The 18,977-nt window shown below is 42.9% G+C and overlaps 1 protein-coding gene across 1 annotated transcript in view; it reads right to left on the reverse strand.

Annotated features, from left to right (window-relative positions):
• The window catches only part of Tnfrsf11a (TNF receptor superfamily member 11a), a 62,064-nt gene that overhangs the window by 33,893 nt on the left and 9,194 nt on the right, over window positions 1-18,977 (reverse strand). The gene's annotated exons all lie outside the window — the stretch shown is intronic.

An 18,977-nucleotide genomic window follows, 5' to 3' on the forward strand; every position in this document is an offset into this window, starting at 1 on the left:
AAAAGTGACGTCAGCAAGGCACTGCACACAAATTATTCCTGGACAGCACAAACAGTGAATGCCTGGGCTTGCTGCCAAGGCCGACAACATAGAAAAAGAAAAGAGAGAATCAACCTCCAAAGTCTGTCCTCCGACCCCCACATGAGTTCACAAACACACAAAACAAGTTACTATAAGGAAAATGAATTGTCAAATTGTACTTCTACAAAGTACATGAAAATACTATAAGATGCTCATGTTACCACCTTCTACATTTTCACTTTCCTAGGCTAGCCCATTTCCCCTAAGGATTCTTAAAACCAACCTTTTAGCACAGGGCTTGACCTACTTAGACAGTTAAAACACTTTCAATGACATAGAGTGGTAGAGAGAATTAAAGGGAATTTCCATGTGTACAGAGAAGGTGAAAATTTCTGCATGAAAGACACTTGAGAAGTTGGCGCCAACCCATCACACCTCATCATCTTCCCTGGGGCCAGCCCCACCCCACCCCCGAACTCCAGCAGACTCCATAGACTCAGGTACAGTCCACAACAGTCAGAAGAACAGCACCCCCTCCCCTGTACTCCATATTCTGGTCTACAACTTTGGAAGAAGACTTCAGTTTTATCAGAGGCCAGGCTGGATCTATGGGCCCAAGGCCCCCAAAACCCTGGTGGAGACACTCTACTGGACCTGAAGACAGGCCAGTCACCAATTAAGCCAGAAGACCAGAGAAGAAACAGAAAACAAAGAAACAAAACATCCATCCAACAAAGACAAACACAGGAATCAACACCTAGACCTACAAATCCCAAATCCAGATGCCTAAACACCAGTGTAAGAACAAAATCAATAAAAGAAAGGGCAATATGGCATCACCAGAACCCAGCTATCCTATAACAGCAAGACTTGAACATTCCAACACAGCTGAAGCACAGGAAAATAAATTTAAAAATAACTTTATGAAGATAATAGAGTCCTTAAAGAAATGAAATGAAATGAAAAATCTCTTAATAAAATTGAGGAAAAGATAAACAAGAAATGGAAGAAATCAATAAACTCCTTAAAGAATGCCAAGAAAGACAAGAAAAAAAAAAAAAAACAGGTTCAAGTCTTGAAAATTGAAATAGAAGCAATAAAGAAAACAAAAACCAAGGGAATTCTAGAAATGGAAAATCTAGGAAAGCAAACAGGAACTACAGATGCAAGCATTACCAACAGGATACAAGAGGTAATAGATTCATGAGTTAAAGAACATGTTAAATCTAAAAAATTCCTAACACAAAACATCCAGGAAACCTAGGGCACTAGGAAAAGACCAAACCTAAGAAAAAATAGGAAAAAATAAGGAGAAGAATCACAACTCAAAGACTGAGAAAATATACTCAACAAATCATAGAAGAAAAAATTTCCCAACCTAAAGAAGGATATACCTATAAAGGTACAAGAATCTTACAGAACACCAAATAGACTGGACCAGAAAAAACAAAACAAAAAACTCCCCTCACCACATTATAATCAAAACACTAAGCATACAGAATAAAGAAAAAATATTAAAAGCTGAAAAGGGAAAAGGCCAAGTGATGTATAAAGGCAGAGCTATCAGGATTACACCCACTTCTCAGTGGAGTCTCTGAAAGCCAGAAGGACCTGAATAGCTGTCTTGCAGATGCTAAGAGACCACAGACACCAGACCCAACTCTATATCTAGCAAAACTTTCAGTCATAGTAGATGAAGAAAAGAAGATATTTCATGGTAAAGTCAAATTTAAACAATTCCTGGCCACAAATCCAGTCCTACAGAAGGTACTAGAAGGAAAACTTCAACCCAAGGAAGTTAGCTGCACCCACGAAAACAGAGGCAATAGATAATAATCTCACACAAAACCCAAAGGAGGAAAACACACACACACACACACCACCACCACCACCACCACCACCAACAACAACAACAACAACAAAAATAACAGGAATTAAAGATCACCAGTCAAAAAAATCTCTCAATATCAATGGACTCAATCTGCCAAAAAGACAAAGGCTAACAGAATGAATACAAAAACAGGATCCATCCTTCTGCTGCATAAAAGAAACACACTCAACATCTAAGACAGACATTACCTCAGAGTAAAGGGTTGGAAAAAGATTTTCCAATCAAACAGACCTAAGAAGCAAGGTGGTATAGCTATCCTAATATTTGACAAAATAGACTTCAAATAAAAATTAATCAAAGAGATGGAGAAGGATATTTCATATTCATCAAAAGAAAAATACACCAAGATGATGTCTCAATTCTGAACATATATGCCCCCAAAATAAGGGCACCCACATTTGTAAAAGGAACATTACTAAGGCTTAAATCACACATCAAACCCCATACACTATTAGTGGGAGACTTAAACATCCCTCTCTCTCTACTGGAAAGGTCTGCCAGCAGAACCTTAACACAGAAATAAGGGAATTAACAGACATTATGACTCAAATGGACCTAACAGACATCTATAGAACATTTACCCAAACACAAAAGAGTATATCTTCCTCTCAGCACCTCAGAGAACCTTTTCCAAAATTGACCACATATTTGGTCATAAAGCAAGTCTCAAAAGATTTTAAAAAAAATGGAATAACCCCCGGATCTTATTGGATTATCATAGATTAAAGTTAAAATTCAACAACAACAGAAATTGCAAAAAAAAAGCCTACAAGTTCATGGAAAATGATTAACTCTCAACTAAATCACCACTGGGTGAATGAAGAAATAAATAAAGAAATTAAAGACTTCCTAGAATCCAAGGAAAATGAATGCACAACACATCCAAACTTATGGGACACTACGAAAGCAGTGCTAAGAGGAACATTCATAGCTCTAAATGCCACATAAAGAAGATGGAGAAATCTCACACTAGTGACTTAACAGCACAACTGAAAGCTCTAGAACAAGAAGAAGCAAACTCACCCAGGAGAAACAGATGCCAGGAAATAATCAAATTGAGGGCTGAAATAAATAAAATACAAACAAAGAAAAAATACAGAGAATCAATGAAACAAAGTTGGTTCTTTGAAAAAATTAACAAGATAGACAAACCCTATCCCAACTAACCAAAGGGCAGAGAGATAATATCCAAATTAACAAAATCAGAAACAAAAGGGGGGCATAACAAGACACAATGAGGAAATACAGAGAATCATTAGGTCACACTTCAAAAACCAGTACTCCACAAAATTGGAAAATCTAAAAAAGGACAAAATTTCTTGATAAATACCACATATCAGAGTTAAATCAAGACCAGATAAATAATTTAAATATACCTATAAGCCCTAAGAAGATAGTAGTAGTTATTAAAAGTCTCCCAAAAAAAAAAAAAAAAAAAGGCTCAGGGCCAGATTTCACTGCATAATTCTATCAGACTTTCAAAGAAAAGTTATACCAATACTCTTCAAATTATTCCACAAATTAGAAACAGAAGGAACACTGCAAAATTATGTTTATGAGGCCAGTCACCCTGATATCCAAACCACACAAAGACTTGACAAAGAAATACAATTACAGACCAATTTTCCTCATGAACATTGATGCAAAAATACTCAATAAAATACTGGCAAACTGAATCCACAAACACATCAAAAAAAAAAAAAAATCAAGTAGGCTTCATCCCAGAGATGCAAGGACAGTTCAACATATGAAAACCTGTCAATTAAAGTCACCATTTAAACAAATTGAAAGAAAAAAACACATATTCATCTCATTAGATGCTGAAAAAGGCTTTGACAAAATTTAACACTCCTTCATGATAAAAGGCTTGGAGAGATCAGGGATACAAGGAACATACCTAAACAAAATAAATTTAATGTACAGCAAGCCTATAGCCAACAGCAAATTAAATGGAAACTCAAAGCAATTCCACTAAAATCAGGAGTAAGACAAGGCAGTCCACTCTCTTCATATCTGTTCAATATAGTACTTGAAGGTCTAACTAGAGCAATAAGACAACAAAAGGAGATCAAAGGGATAGAAATTGGGAAGCAAAAAAACCAAACTTTCACTATTTGCAGATAATATTCTAGTATAGATGAGCAAACCCCAAAATTCTACCAGAGAACTCCTACAGCTGATAAACACCTTTAGTTAAGTGGCTGGATACAAGATTAAAAGAAAAAAATCAGTAGCCTTCCACTAAATAAAGGATATATGGGCTGAGAAAGAAATCAGGGAAACAACATCCTTTACAAGAGCCACAAATAATATAAAATATCTTGGTGTGACTAAGTAAGCAAGTGAAAGACCTGTATGACAAGAACTTCAAGTCTTTGAAGAAAGAAACTGCAGAACATAACATACGATGGAAAGATCTCCCATGTTCATGGATAGGTAGGATTAACATGGTAAAAATGGCCATCTTACCAAGATCAATCTACAGATTCAAAGTAATCTCCATTAAAACCCCAATGTAATTCTTTACAGGCCTTGAAATAACAATACTCAACTTCATATGGAAAAACAATAAACCAGGATAGCCAAAATAATCCTATATAATAAAAGAACTTCTGGAGGTATCACCATCCCTGATTTCAAGCACTGACACAAAGCTATAGTAATAAAAAACTGCATGGTATTGGCATAAAAACAGAGAGTTTGATCAATGAAAGTGAAATAAAGACCCACACATAAGTCCACATACCTATGGCCAACTGATTTTTGACAAGAAATCCAAAATTACACAATGGAGAAAAGACAGCATCTTCAACAAATAGTGCTGTCACAACTTTATGTCAGTGCATAGAAGAATGCAAATAGATCCATATCACCCTGCACAAATCTCAAGTCTAAGTGGATCAATGAACTCAACATATATTCACTTATACTGAACCTGATAGAAGAGAAAATGGAAAATAGCTTTGAATGCATTGGCATAGGAGACAGTTTTCTGGACAGAACACCAGCAGTGCAGACACTAAGATCAACAATTACTAAATGGGACCTTATAAAACTGAAAAGCTTCTGTAGGGCAAAGGACACTGTCAACAGGACAAAATAGTAGCCTACAGAATGGGATAAGATCTTCACCAACACCACATTTGGAGGGCTGATTTCCAAAATATATGAAGAACTCAAACTAGAAATCAAAACACCAAATAACACAATTTAAACAATAGGGTTATAGAGCTAAACGGAGAATTTTCGACAGAAAAATCTCAAATGGCTGAGATACACTTAAAGAAATGTTCAACATCCTTAGCCATCAGAAAAATGCAAATCAAAATGACTCTGACATCTTACACCTGTCAGATCAAAAACACAAATGACAGTTTATGCTGGAGAGGATGTGGAGCAAGGGGAACACTCTTCTACTACTGGTGGGAATGCAAACTTGTACAGCCACTTTGGAAATCAATTGCTGATTTCTCAAAATCCAGCCATATCACTCTTGTGTATATACCCAAAGAATGCTCAATCATTCCACAAGGACACTTGCTCAACTATGTCCACACCAACTTTATTTGTATAGCCAGAACCTGGAAACAACCTAGATGACCCTCAACCAAAGAATGGATAAATAAAATGTGGTACATTTACACAACGGAGTATCATTCATTGTTCAAAAAAATGACATCAGGAAATTTGAAGGCAAATGGATGTAACTAGAAAAAAATCATCCTGAGTGAGGTAACCCAAACCCAGAAAACAAACACGAAATTACTCACTCATAAGTGGACATTATCTATAAAGTAAAGGATAAACATACTATAATACACAGATCTAGAGAAGCTAGGTAACAAGGAAGGCCCAAGGGGGGATGCATGGATCTCCTGGGGAAGGGGAAATAGAAGAGATCTCATGGGTAGACAGGAGGTGGGTAGACATGGAAACATGAGGGATCTGGTTAGCGGATGGATGGAGGAGGAGAATACCTAAAGAGCTGACAGGAAACGGGGCATTTCAGAGTCAGGTAAAAACCTGGTGCAAGGGAAACTCCCAGAAACCTACAAGGATAGGCAATGGTGGATACGTAACCTGAACTGGCCATCTCCTATTACCAGGTAGGACTTCCTATGGAGAGATTGGGATGCCAACCCAGCCATACAACCTTTGACTTGCAGGTCCTGCCTATGGGTTGTGTGGGATGCTGAGGGAGGTTAGAGTGGCGTGGATATTGTGGGAGTAGCCAACAAATGACTGGTGCAGCCAGAGACCCATACCCTGAGAGTGAATCCTCTCCTGATACTACCTGGAGTGCCAGGACTCAGAGGCTGAATGGTGCAGAAAAAAATGTCAATGTCATGATGTCTAATGATATACTGCTATACTTATAGATTGGTGACTACCTCAATTGTCAGTAAAGAGGCTTCATCCAGTAACTAACGAAAACAAATGAAGGGACCCACAGCCAAATATTAGCCTGAGCTCAGGGAAGAGAAGCTGCTGAAGAGAGGTAGGAAGGAGTTTATAAGCTATGGGGGTCAAGGTCATCACAAGTGAACCCACAGAAACAACTAACCTGGACTCATAGGAGTTCACAAACTCTGGACCAACAGCTAGGGAGCCTGCATGGGACCAAAGGTAGGTAGGCCCTCTACATATGTGTGACTGTTATGTAGCTTGGTCTGTATGTGGGACTAGCAGTGGTAGCAGGGGCTGCCCCTATTGCTTTGGCTGGCTTTTAGGAACCTATTCTTCATACTGGGTTGCCTTGCCCAACCTTAATAAAAGGGGAGGAGCCGAGTCCTACTGCAACTTGATATGCCAGGCTTTGTGGATACCCATGGGAGGCCTGTCCCTTTCAGAAGAGAAATGGAGGAGTGGGTTGTGGGGGGGGGGGGGAATGAGGCAGTGAGGAGGAAGGGGGAAGAGAGGAGGGAGAGGAAACTACGGTTAGGATGTAAAATAAATTAATAAATGTAATTAATTAAAAAGGAAGTGGGTCCCACTTCTCCCGTGTCAGTGGGGATCTGCTCCATGAACTCATATAGGAATGTAGTGAGCCAATCATATGATTTAACCAGGGGATGTTGTAAGCTTCCTAGGACAGTAAGAGGATGTTTAACACTGCTTACCTTCCAGAATTTAAAAAAAAAAAACTTAAAAAGTTGAAGCAGCAAAGACTTGGAGGCACTTTGAGGGTTACGCCTGACTGCCTGTTGCCTGGTGGAGTCCAGCCAAGCTGCTTGTACACTCAGAGAGTTTGTCTCTTTTCCAAGCTTAATGACTTAAACTGAAATGCTCCCTTCATGCTCATGCTATTCCCCAGACGTGGTGCTGATCGGGGAGTTTGTAGAAACTTCGGGAGTTAGGGCCTGGTTGGTAGAAGTCCATCACCAGTGCATCCTCTGAAGGTTCTCACTCACTTTCTGCTTCCTGGTCCGCTCATGTAAACACCCTGTCACACACTTCTGCCTCCATGAACTGCCCTCTCTGCCACGATGGCATGATCCCTCTGAAGCCACGGGCCAAAATGAGTCCTTCTTCCTTTGGGTTGTTTCTCTCAGGTAGTGTGTTCATAAAAAAATAAATGTGACTCATACATGTTCCAAATCAGCATGATTCTAACACAACAGAAAACGGCCATGTTCTCTGTGACCACCAGTCTTTGAGCTGTCTCCTTTGGCTTTCTCAGTGTGAGAGGGAAGGCAGCAACAAGTACAGTGACAAGTAGTCACGTAAGAAGGAAAACCGAAAAGCCAGACACAGTTGAACAGATCCCCACATGCGTGTGCACCATGTGGCATGCTTCCTACCTGCTCCAGATAAGTTATGGAGTTTAGACTTACACGTTAAATACATACTTGGGCATGTGTAATAAAGATGAGCCTGACCTTAGCAGAGGAAGGACAGGGAACAGCGAGCTCAGGACATGGACATGAGTCTGATTAGGATGTAGATACTGGGAACTGGAGGGAGGGAGGCAGATGGGTCAAGGACACCTTTGTAAACAAGATGATCAGTTTAAATAGACACAGAAAGGTCTAAGAGGTGGGGACAATATGAGACCGTTCGTATGAACGGAGTCAGTGTTAGAAAAGGAAAAGTGGGAGACAAGCCTGGCAAGAGATGCCACTTGTGAAGTGGTGGCATAACTGCTATCTATGGCCGCACCAACCACGGTCTGATTGGATCTGAGGCCTGCCGAATACAAGGGACATTCATGTCTACTACAGTAAATTCTGTCAAGAGCTGGTAAATAGAGAGATCATAGGCTTTAGGGGAGAACCCACAATTTTGTTAAGTGGACATGTGTTTAAAACTTCCTTCTAAACATTCACCTTTGTTTTGGTTTGGTTTTTTCAAGACAGGGTTTCTTTGTTTAGCCTTGGCCATCCTAGAACTCACTCTGTAGATCAGGCAGGCCTTGATCTCAGAGATCTGCCTGCTTCTGTCTCCCAAGTATTGGGATTAAAAGCATGTGCCACCACCACCCAGCCGAAACATTTCTGTTTATACCCCTAGATTTGGACTGCTTTGAGCCTTCATCAGAGAAGCATCTTATTGCAAAAAACAACAGCTAATGATGAGACTCATACCTGGTTGCAATATCAAGATTAAGGGATGGTAGGAAATACTCAGCCCTAAATGGGATATCTAAGTCAGCCCTTCCAAGGATCAGGGGACATCATAGAAAATGTGGGGGAGAGGAGCATGAAAGAGCCAGAGAATGAGGAGGAATGTTGCAAAAGATGTTTTCTGGACATGATGTGACCATCTCACTCATAAACTCAATGTAGCTGTGGCTGCCCACACAAGACCTGCACTAGAGAAGAGAGTCACTTTCTTTAAGGGTGTAGTCACTGTTAAGTTACCCATGTTCCAGAAACTTCCCGCCTATGTCCATGCAGGCAACTGTAATGAAACTTAGCGGGTCACATACACAAAGAAATGCGTGAACATAGGCTGGGTGCTTGTAAGGAAAAATCAAGTGTTCTGTGTGGCAGGGAGGGGGATGAAAGGGGATATTGATGGGGTAAAAATGACTGAAATTCATTACATATGTGCATGAAATTATCAAAGACTTTAAAAAAGAAGGATGGGAGATAAGAACAAAGACAGTTATCCTTGGTCAAGACCAAAATAAAGAAGAGTTTATCTGCCTTTATGTCAGCTTAGAAGAAAAATGTGAAGGTTGTAAGACTTGGAAGGCATGATCTTAATGCCTCAATTATGAAAGTTTTGTAAAGACTTCTGGCCTGTGGAGCCAGGGAACACAGTGGCTGGGTTTCATGAGGAAGTCCCATGCAGTTACTGGAAGGACTATGAGAGGCAGCTGTACATGGACTTGCTTCTTGGACCTGGCTATCACTCTCCTGGATGTAAGGTTCCATGAGCTGGGTGTCCCCATGCATTTGCCTGCTGCTGCTGGGGCCTCAGGGAACACACAGCAAGCCCAGCAGAGCTAAGCAGGAACAGCCGAGAAGAGATCTCCACAGCTTGGTCTCTCTTCTCTTACAGGAGTCCATTTCCCTGGAGGGAGCTGTAGTTCTTTTCTGGTCTCTGTGGTCCTCGTAAGAGGGATAAGCAGAGGCAAATAGCAAAACTGGATGTGGCTGATGCAGACTTCATCGGACAGGATTTGTCTGAGCCTAAGGATGTGAACACTCGTGAGCACAAATGACGAAGACAGATGTGTGGGCGGGCTGCACTTCAGACAACAAATGTTATCAATTGCTTCTGACCCACTAAGAAAGCAGCAAGGGTGTCTACCAGATAAGCACACACTGCCTGGGTGACACTCACCGAAAGGTACTTTTTAGGGGAATTTGACCGAAGAGCTGAAGTAACTGCTCGGAAGCACGGCGCCGGTGCAGCCTGGGCTTTGGACCACTGAGCATCACCCAGCTGCATACGGGGAGAACTTGATTCCACATCCAGGAGGTAACTGATTATCTCTGCAGCCAGGCCCTGGTCTAGCTCAGGCTTTATCCCTCCTCACACACACACAAACCACCACTCTCCAAAGCCTCTACTGTCACAGACCTTTACCAGTTACTCCTTCAAACCCATTTCTCCTCCCAAGCACTTGCCTTTCTACAGCTCTGTGTCCACAGAGTTTCTCTCAAAACTGAGGTATCACATAATTCACACGTCATAAACATAACCATTTAAAGACTATTAGACATGATTTTAGTATATCCCCACAGGCATATAGGCATCACTGCTGTCCAATCCTAGAACATGTTTTTCCTATGTAGCCCTAGCTAGCCTGGAACTTGCTATCAAGCTGGCCTTTAATTCACAGAGGTTTGCCTGCCTCTTCCTCCTGAGTATTTGGATTAAAGGCTGCACTACTTCACCCAGCTAACCTGCCACAGTTTTATTTTTATTTATTGGTGTGTGTGTGTGTGTGTGTGTGTGTGTGTGTTGTGAACAAGTGACTTCCCGCTAAACACCTGGGTCCCTGCTCTCCCTGGTGTGGCCTCTCTTTTTGCCTACAGGACTCTATTTCTGACCTCACCATCTTACCACTGGCTGCCCTGGCCATCAATCAGCAGTAGGCAAGAGTCCACCCACCCACTCAGACCCCTCCCACCAGCAGCCCTACCCTTCTCCCCAGCTATCCAGAACCAGGGCAGGACTCAAGAACTCCTGGGAGCCAAGTGGCAGCTATTGTTATTGGTTGTGATGCTATTGAAGTCAGAGATTGATAAAAGCATCCCCCCCCCATGAAGTGCAATCTGAGGAAGCCCCGAGGGAAAGGTAGGCAAATGGCTGCTGATGTTAACAGCCTGACACAATTATGTCTTCCTCAGGTACAATGGCAGGCCTTGGGAAGTAACGTTTTCCAGATGACCTAGAGCTCTAGGAGCTCAGCTGTTTTCATGAAGCTGAACAATCCTGACTACATTTGAAATGCTCGTTCCTTGAGGAGGGATAAATTCCTGTGTGTGATGTAGTGAAGAGATACATCTAAATGCTTGATTAACAGTCTCCTCCCACTTCTACTCACCTATGGCTCCCCACCCCCAACATAGCCAGTGTTTGTTTTGGGCAAACCCTTCTGGAAGTCAAGAAGAACTGTGACTCATTTGAGAGATGAGACACATCAGAATCACTGCCTTAGGGACCAAGTCTGTTTGCAATGAGTTGTATTGGGGTTATTTGGGGGAATATAAACTGACCTGTCATTCTTAGAAATCTGGAAGAAAAAAAAAAACTCCAAACCACCAGGCAGTGTATTGATAAGGCCCTACTACATTTTAATTAATAAGCTAGAAAATTCTATTTGGTTCACAAATAAACATCTACTAACCTTAAAAAAAAAACACTGCTGGGGTTGGGGATTTAGCTCAGTGGTAGAGCGCTTGCCTAGCAAGCGCAAGGCCCTGGGTTCGGTCCTCAGCTCTGGCAAAAAAACAAAAAACCAAACCAAACCAAACCAAAACAAAACAAAACAAAAGCACTGCCCCTGACTTCACAAGTCATATTAGAGTCTACCAAACGTCTCCACATGGGCCCCCATGGCAAGGTGGTGTGCTGTGCTTAGGATTTCCGGTCTTGTTCCCATGTCTTCCTTGGTTTGTATGATTTTGTTTCAGAGCAGACAGGCTAGTATTTGGCTTAACCACTGACAGAATCTTCTAGAAGAAATATGTCCACAGTCTTTACAGGCTTAGGAAGAGATGATAAATTATAATTAAGTTTTTGAGGGCCACAAGGTGTAAAGGTGGTTGTTGCCAACCCTGACAACTTGAGTTTGATTCCCAGGACCCATGAAGGAGAAAGAGAACTAACTCCTGCAAGTTGTCCCCCCCCTCTCTCACACACACACACACACACCACACATTTACACATACACATGCATGCATGCACATACCATACACATACACACACCATACACACACACTAAAGAAGTGTAATAAACATTTTTTTATAAATCTCTATAGACCTATGTTCCTCTGCAATAAAGCCAAAAGCTAAAGAAATGTGTTTCTGTCTCCGAACCAGGAGGACCTCTTTGTAGAATCCTGACGAAGAGCTGTCTATACTGTAGGGAAGATAATGATGTGAACTAAACTTGCTTTCCTGCTCCAGTGAGAATTAGCGCTGGTACAGAACAATGCAGGAGCTCTCTCTGTCAAGCCAGGGGAAAAGAACCTTGTCCAGGACCAACAGGGGCTTTCCATAGAGTGTATTTTATAAAGTGTCATCGTCTGTGACTATATTTGAGAGTTTGGTCATAATTTCAGAAAGGATGGCCTCAAATTTCTAAATGTTACAGTAGAAGTAAATCACGCGGGTTTTTTTTGGTGAGAAACTATTAAGTGAGAAAACAACACTTTGCTTCATAGTCCTCCTGGCCTTGCAGGGGGTGGGGGGTGGGGGGTGAGCCTTTCATAGGCTGGTGAGGTTCCATGCCCAGAACCAACACAAAGGGGTCAGGAGAGTCCTGACACCACAGAATTATCCTCTGAATTCCATGCCTGAGCAACGCACCCTCCACATCACACACACACACACACAAATAATAAATAGTTAAAAAATCCTCTCTAGGCACTACTGGGAACAGAATACAAACCAATCACTAGTGGCTGTACCCAGACGCTATGAGAATCCCTACTATGAATGGCTCACTCTAAGAAAGTGCTTCTCTCTGAACCACCTAGTCCCTAGAAGTAAACAAACCAACACAAGTCAGCTAGCGCTTAAAGATCTGAGCAACCTACAAACAAATGCTGTTGCTTCCTTGTTTGAGATGGGGTCCTTTTAGCCTTGATTAGTCTGGAACTCACTATGTAGACTAAGCTGGCCTAGAACTCACGGAGTTCTGCTTGCCTCTGCTCCCCACATGGTCAGAAGAACAACAAGCTGTTCTCATTCCTCACTTCTTCTTTTCCCTCCACCGGCCAAGGAGACAGCTAGGAGGGAAGTGCTTCCCCTCACAAGCAGTTCTGTTGATGAGCCAGCACACAGACCCTCCAATTGAGACGGTCAGGGTGGCCTTCCAGGATTGCCTCCTGCTCGGCTGCTCCCTCGCGAAGCTTCCCCCGGCCTCCTCTATGTTCTGTAGCTTTCAGGTTTGTTGCTGTGTTTGCCTGATGGTTGTTTTGTGCAGTGCTGGAGATGGAGCCCAGCCTCTGGCAGATCAGACAGGTGCTCATCAACAGGCTACATCCAGCCCTGACTTGTTCCGATCCATCAAGTGTCTGTGGTGGAAGGACAGACCCCACCATCGTGTTTCCTGGTTAAATGTTCTCAAAAGGAAATGGAAACAGCACTGGGGTCTTTGTAGTCCAGAAGTCAGATAGGATCAGTTTTTCCAGGAAAAAAAAAAACAAAAAACTGAAACACTGGCGGACGTCAAGTCTGACCAGATGATATGGAGAGACTGTGGCTGGAGAATTCACAATGGAGCAGGGGCATGGTGACTGAGGCCTGGCCAGAGGGTCTCCAAGGGCAGGCTTAGGGGCTCTTGGAATGGGACTTTCAGTTTGTTCTGGACAGAGCAACACCGGTGTTACATTTCTACAATTCGAGGATCAAAAAGCCAAAAACTAAATTTAAAAAAATCTAAATGTGCACAGCACTGCTCACAATTCTGCCCATCACGCTGCACTGAGAGTCAGGTGCAATACTCCATGGCGGTGACAGTCCAGAACTGGAAAGCCCTCTCCAGTAGATGGTGGGAACAGGATTGCTTAACAGCTGTCATGTTGGACCCGATTGCCACAGAGGGGTATTTCCTTACTCACCTGAGCAGAACTAGCAGGTATAAATTACCTCCACACACCCCTTCCTGAGAGGACAAAGCGTAGGAAAGAAAAGGCCTGACAGTCCCATGCACTTGCTTCCTGCAACTGGGTCCCAGCAGACAGAGGCTGCAGAACCGGATTCAGGAGCACACCCGGGCTGTGACCTGCCTCCCCGAGATCCTCACAAGTGGTTTGAATCACTTTTGTAGTTTGGAGCCTGAGGTTCAGTGAGTTACGAGAGGGTACTTGGCTGTGGGTGGCAACTCACCTAGTAAGCTGCTGAGAAAGCCGATGCAGCTAGGTTCTACCTGCCCTTGCTCTTGTTAAGGAGGACATTGATTGAGTTAGGACCAGACGCCTGTCCAGACATTCTCACTTTAAATAGACCATTTAAGTCCATTTTCAGCCTTACAGATGTGGAGAAAAGAGAAGACGCACTTTTCTTTTGTACAAACAAAAACTGCATTTCACATTTCCAAAGAGCATTGAAGAGGTATCCATGGAAAACATGCCATGAACCCAAGACACAGAGAGGACAGGGAAGCATCTGAAGATCACCAGTGCACCCCAACGTACCGCTCTGTGAGTGTTGCCCCCACCTGAGAGACCACCAAGTTACAGAGCCTTTCAGGAACATGGAGCTCCAGGTTATACCAGCTGGTGCAGGGGAGAAACCACAGAAAAGTGGATTCAGAAAGAGAGCTGGGCTGTGATTGGCTCAGTGGTAGGAATGTAACTCACGTATTTGTGTTAAGTACAGTATGAAAAGATATAAGTTTAGTTTGCTTGAGATGGTTGTGAAGAGGGTCATGACCCTCACAAACCCTGTAATTACCCTGATCCTAAAAGACTTGGGCATCTGGAAATGCCTTTGAGGAATGTGTGTCCAGGGCTGACCTTCAAGACTCCAACTTGAAGGTGTTGCATCCCAGCTGGGCAGCTCCTACTGGTAACACTAACCATAAAGATGAAGCAATCCCTCCCCACATACACACCATTTTGTATAGGCCCTGGGCATTGTTTACATACTTTTTCTGCAGTAACAGGAAAAGGCCATTTTGTTGTTATGGTTGCTTTATTTTTGCTTTTATTTTTTTCATTTAATTTTGTTTTTTCTCTATGAGGTTGGTCTCGTCTGGGTCTAACCAGAGATCACCCTCTCTTAAAATTTGTTAACAACACGCATCAAAGGAGTCTGTGCTGAGCTCCCAGTGTTGACTGGAATTGTGATTAAATGACAGGCCTGTCTCTGCCCTCCCAAAACTTTTAGCACCAAGTAGACACAGGCACAAGGGCAGAACAGAAAGCTAGTATAGAGCCTTCACAATAGCCAAACACTGCAAGGTCCCCAAGTTCAGTTCCTACTAAGGGTACAAGGGGAAGGAGGAGAAGCATGGTCCAGGCATCTGATTGGAATCCAAACCTTCCCTGGTAGGTAAGTGCTGGAAGCCGGAGGACAGAAGTGGATGCTGATGGAGAAGGACTCACAGAGGAGGCCACCCACATCCTGGATGGGGAGAGGAAGGGCTGGGGCAGAGGGAAGAAGGAGAAGGAAAGAAGAATGAGATGTGGCACAGGAAGACAGACACAGGGCTTAGCCTGGACCAGCGAGCTCTCACCCGGGGAAGAAAATACACAGGATACTCCAGGGAGGGGCAGCAAAGGCAACAAGGTGTGGAGGGAGAGCCTCTCTTTTGAATGACTCCATGAATGGCATGATAAAGGCTGCTGGGACACAGCAGGCAGTAGGAAGGTGACCAGTCCTCCCAGACAAGTGGAACTAGGATCGTGAGGTCCGACAGAGAGGACGGCTGGACAGAGCAAACATTGCAGCAGTAATGGCTACCTCCCACTGTGAAATGCAGGAGTCGGCTCTTCGTGTTTGTCCATCCGTTGGCCTTCTCAACACCTGTGGGTAACTATAGTAAAGTGTGTATGATGAAGTGGCCTGAGGTGCCTTGTAAAGACGGGTCACTACTCTCTTGACCCTAGGAAAACCCTACAAAATCATGCAAACACCAAGAGGTTCAAATCTTCATGTTCACATTAAGCACACCCATGAAACTGCCCAGACTATCAAGGGCATGGTTATCTGAAAAGCCATCAAAAATCTGTAAGATGTGACTTAAAAAAAAGCAATGTGTAGCTGGGCATGGTGGCACATGCCTTTAATCCCATCACTTGGGAGGCAGAGTCTACAATGTGAGTTCCAGGATGGCCAAAGCTACTCAGAGAAACCCTGTCCCAAAAAAGCACAGTGTGTCAATCTGGTGTTATAATGGTGGATCTGGGAGGTGTGACCACACCAAGCAGTGAGGTTAGACACAGGGCTGCCAGCCCCAAAAGCATGCTGAATTGCTGCACATGTTTAAGAATGCAGACAATGATGCCAAACTTAAAGGTTTAGATGTAGATTCTGCAGTTGCTAAGTAGGTGAACTTACAGAGCTCACGGTGGGATTGATCTACATGTGCCCCCCCCCCCCCCCCACCACAGTGAGACCATCCTACTGGGAAAAAAAAAAAAAAAAAAACGGCATGGGATTAAACTCAGCATAAAGTAAATGCAAATAAAGTCTCTTAAAAAGTTTATTATGATGAAATAAATTATTTGAATTGTCATTTTTAACCATTTGAAGTGCACAGTTATTGTCACAAATTATAACCTCAACAGTGTGCAACTATTACTTTTGACTTTCCCAGAACATTCTCATCTTCCCAAACAGAACCACTGTAACCATAAAGTAACAATGCTTCCTCATTCCTTTTCTACCTGCCTCGGAACATCTGGCTGACCTCCACAGAAGTGGGAACGCGCAGTGTGTGTCCTTTTGTGTGTGGCTTGTGTCACTCAGCATATTTTCAAGGCTTGTCCACATTGTATCATGTATGTAACTTCATGTTAATGGCTGAATAATATTCTACCAAATGTATATACCACATTCTGTTTACCCACCTATCTGCTGATGGATATTTGGGCTGTTTCTACATTTTGGCTATAGTCAGCAATGCTTTGAAGAACAATGGGACACAAGCATAGGTCAGTGTGTTTGAAATCTTTTGGGAGTATACCTGGAAATCACGTGGTAATTCTCGGTTTAGATTTCTGAAGAGTTCCCACAGGGACTATCCCACTTTACATCACACCAGCAAGGTTCAACAGTTCCAGTTTCCCCATAGCTTCAATGATTTGTTTTTGTTATTTTCTGTTATTGTTTTATAACAGCCACATGTGTTGTTCTAGTCTGCTTTTGTTGCTGTGATAAACACCACGACCAAAAGCAACTTGGGGGAGGAAAGGAATTCATTTCAGCTTATAACTCTGAAGTCACAGTCCATCATCAAGAGAAGCCAAGGCTGGCACCCCAGGCACAGAGGACTCCAGATTTTGTAAATTAGACAATGAAACTAAGCAGTAGCACCCACGCTTTGTCAGCTTGACACACACACACATCACTGTTAACTATACCTTTCCTTCTGTGGCCTCAAGACCTCATGTGGATATCCTAATACAAATGCAACACAACTTTTGAAGTCTCACAGTCTTTAAAGAATCCAACATTTAGAAAAGTCTAAAAATCTCTTTAAGAATTCAAAGTCTCTCATTTGAGGGCTTCTTAAAATTAAAAACAAATCAAAACAAACGAATCACATACTTTCTTATTCCAAAATGGAAAAAAAAAAGCATAAAAATGATCAGATTTAAGCAAAACCATAATTCAGCAGTGTAAACTAAAACTCCAACATCTGGAACTCACTCATGACCTTCTGGGCTCCAAAGGGCAGATGCCTCAGTTCTCTAGCACTTCCTACTGCAGGACACACAGCTTGACTCACAGGCTCAGCTCAGCTCTACTCCATCCACCATTGGCAGATACCCCATGATCCTGGCATCTTCAGTATCCTGGGGTCTCCACCATAACCAAGGCTGCACCTTCACCAGAGGCCTCCCCTGACCTCTCTTCACTGACTGTATATCAGGAATCTATGCTTTTGATTTTAGTCATACTAGCTGTTGCCATCACCCTGCATATCACAGGCAAGTCAGGTCCTTTTCATTATCAGGCAAGGAAGGTGCTTGGTTCCTGCCAAAAATCATTTGAAGCTTAAGTCTCCAATACAGCTCCCCTCATGGGAGGAGGGCGAGTCCTGGCAGCTTTTGTGAAGATGTTAACACTGGTTCTTAAGTGGTTTGAGTCTTATGGGAACAGATTAGTTCTCAAGTGAGAAGGTTGGGACAAAAGCAAAGGCTACCTCTTCTGGGTCTCTCAATTCCTTTCCTGCTGTGAGCCTCCTCTGAAGTCACTTGACATTCACTGCTTTGGAGAACTCCTGGCTGTGAAATGCCATCTACATGGCTGGGATACACTTGTGATGCTAGTGAGACTTTCTAGTGACCAAAACCATGAACCAAGTGAATCTTTTTCTTTATTCAGTTTCCAGCCTCAAGTATTTCCTTGGAGCAATACAAAATAGACTAAGATGATATGCCACAAAATTTTAAAATATTATTACTAATCACGACAAAACACATAACACAAAATCTTTTATCACAACTATTTTGCCAAAATGTTTTCACAAAATATATAACATGCACAGAAAAAATCTGATAAAGATCATATTTGAATTTAAAAAATAAAATCCTCACAAAGGGTTACTGCAGCCTACTAAAGGTCTTAACATAGTGTGGCGGTCTGAATGAGAACGGCCTCCATAGGCTCACGTTTGAGTGCCTGGTTCCCAGTTGGAGGAACTGTTTGGGAAGGACTAGGAGGTGTGGACTTACTGGAGGAGGTGTGTCACAGAGGTGGACCCTGAGATTTCCGAAGCCTACCCATCCCATTTGGCTCTCTCTCTGCCTCATGGTTGTTGTCTCAACATGTAAGCTCTCAGCTCTTGTTCCAGCACCATTCCTGTCTACCTGCTGCCATGCTCCCCACCATGATGGTCATGGACTCATCCTCTGAAACTGTCAGCGAGCTCCCAGTTAAATGCTTTCCTTTGTAAGTCTTGGTCATGGTGTTTTATCACAGTAGCAGAAAAGTAGCTAAGACACAGGGTCGCCAGATCCAACCCCAAGCAGTGGAAGTAGATAACTGCAAGCATGTGTATGGGGTGGGGGAGGGAGACACAGGGCTGATACAGCGTCACCACAGGTGACTTGGTCTGTGAGTGTGGAGGGAATGTGGCAGGTGCTACCACGGCAGAAGGGCAAAGTCATTATGTTTAAGCACAGCTGCTTCTGGGGTTGGGGCGCAGAAGGAATCAGGGTCCCTTGCCTGGGGAAGTAGCAGGGAGGATTCAGTGAGTCACACTTCTTTT

The sequence above is a fragment of the Onychomys torridus genome, chromosome 11 (assembly GCF_903995425.1).
Source record: "Onychomys torridus chromosome 11, mOncTor1.1, whole genome shotgun sequence".
Classification (NCBI taxonomy): domain Eukaryota; kingdom Metazoa; phylum Chordata; class Mammalia; order Rodentia; family Cricetidae; genus Onychomys; species Onychomys torridus.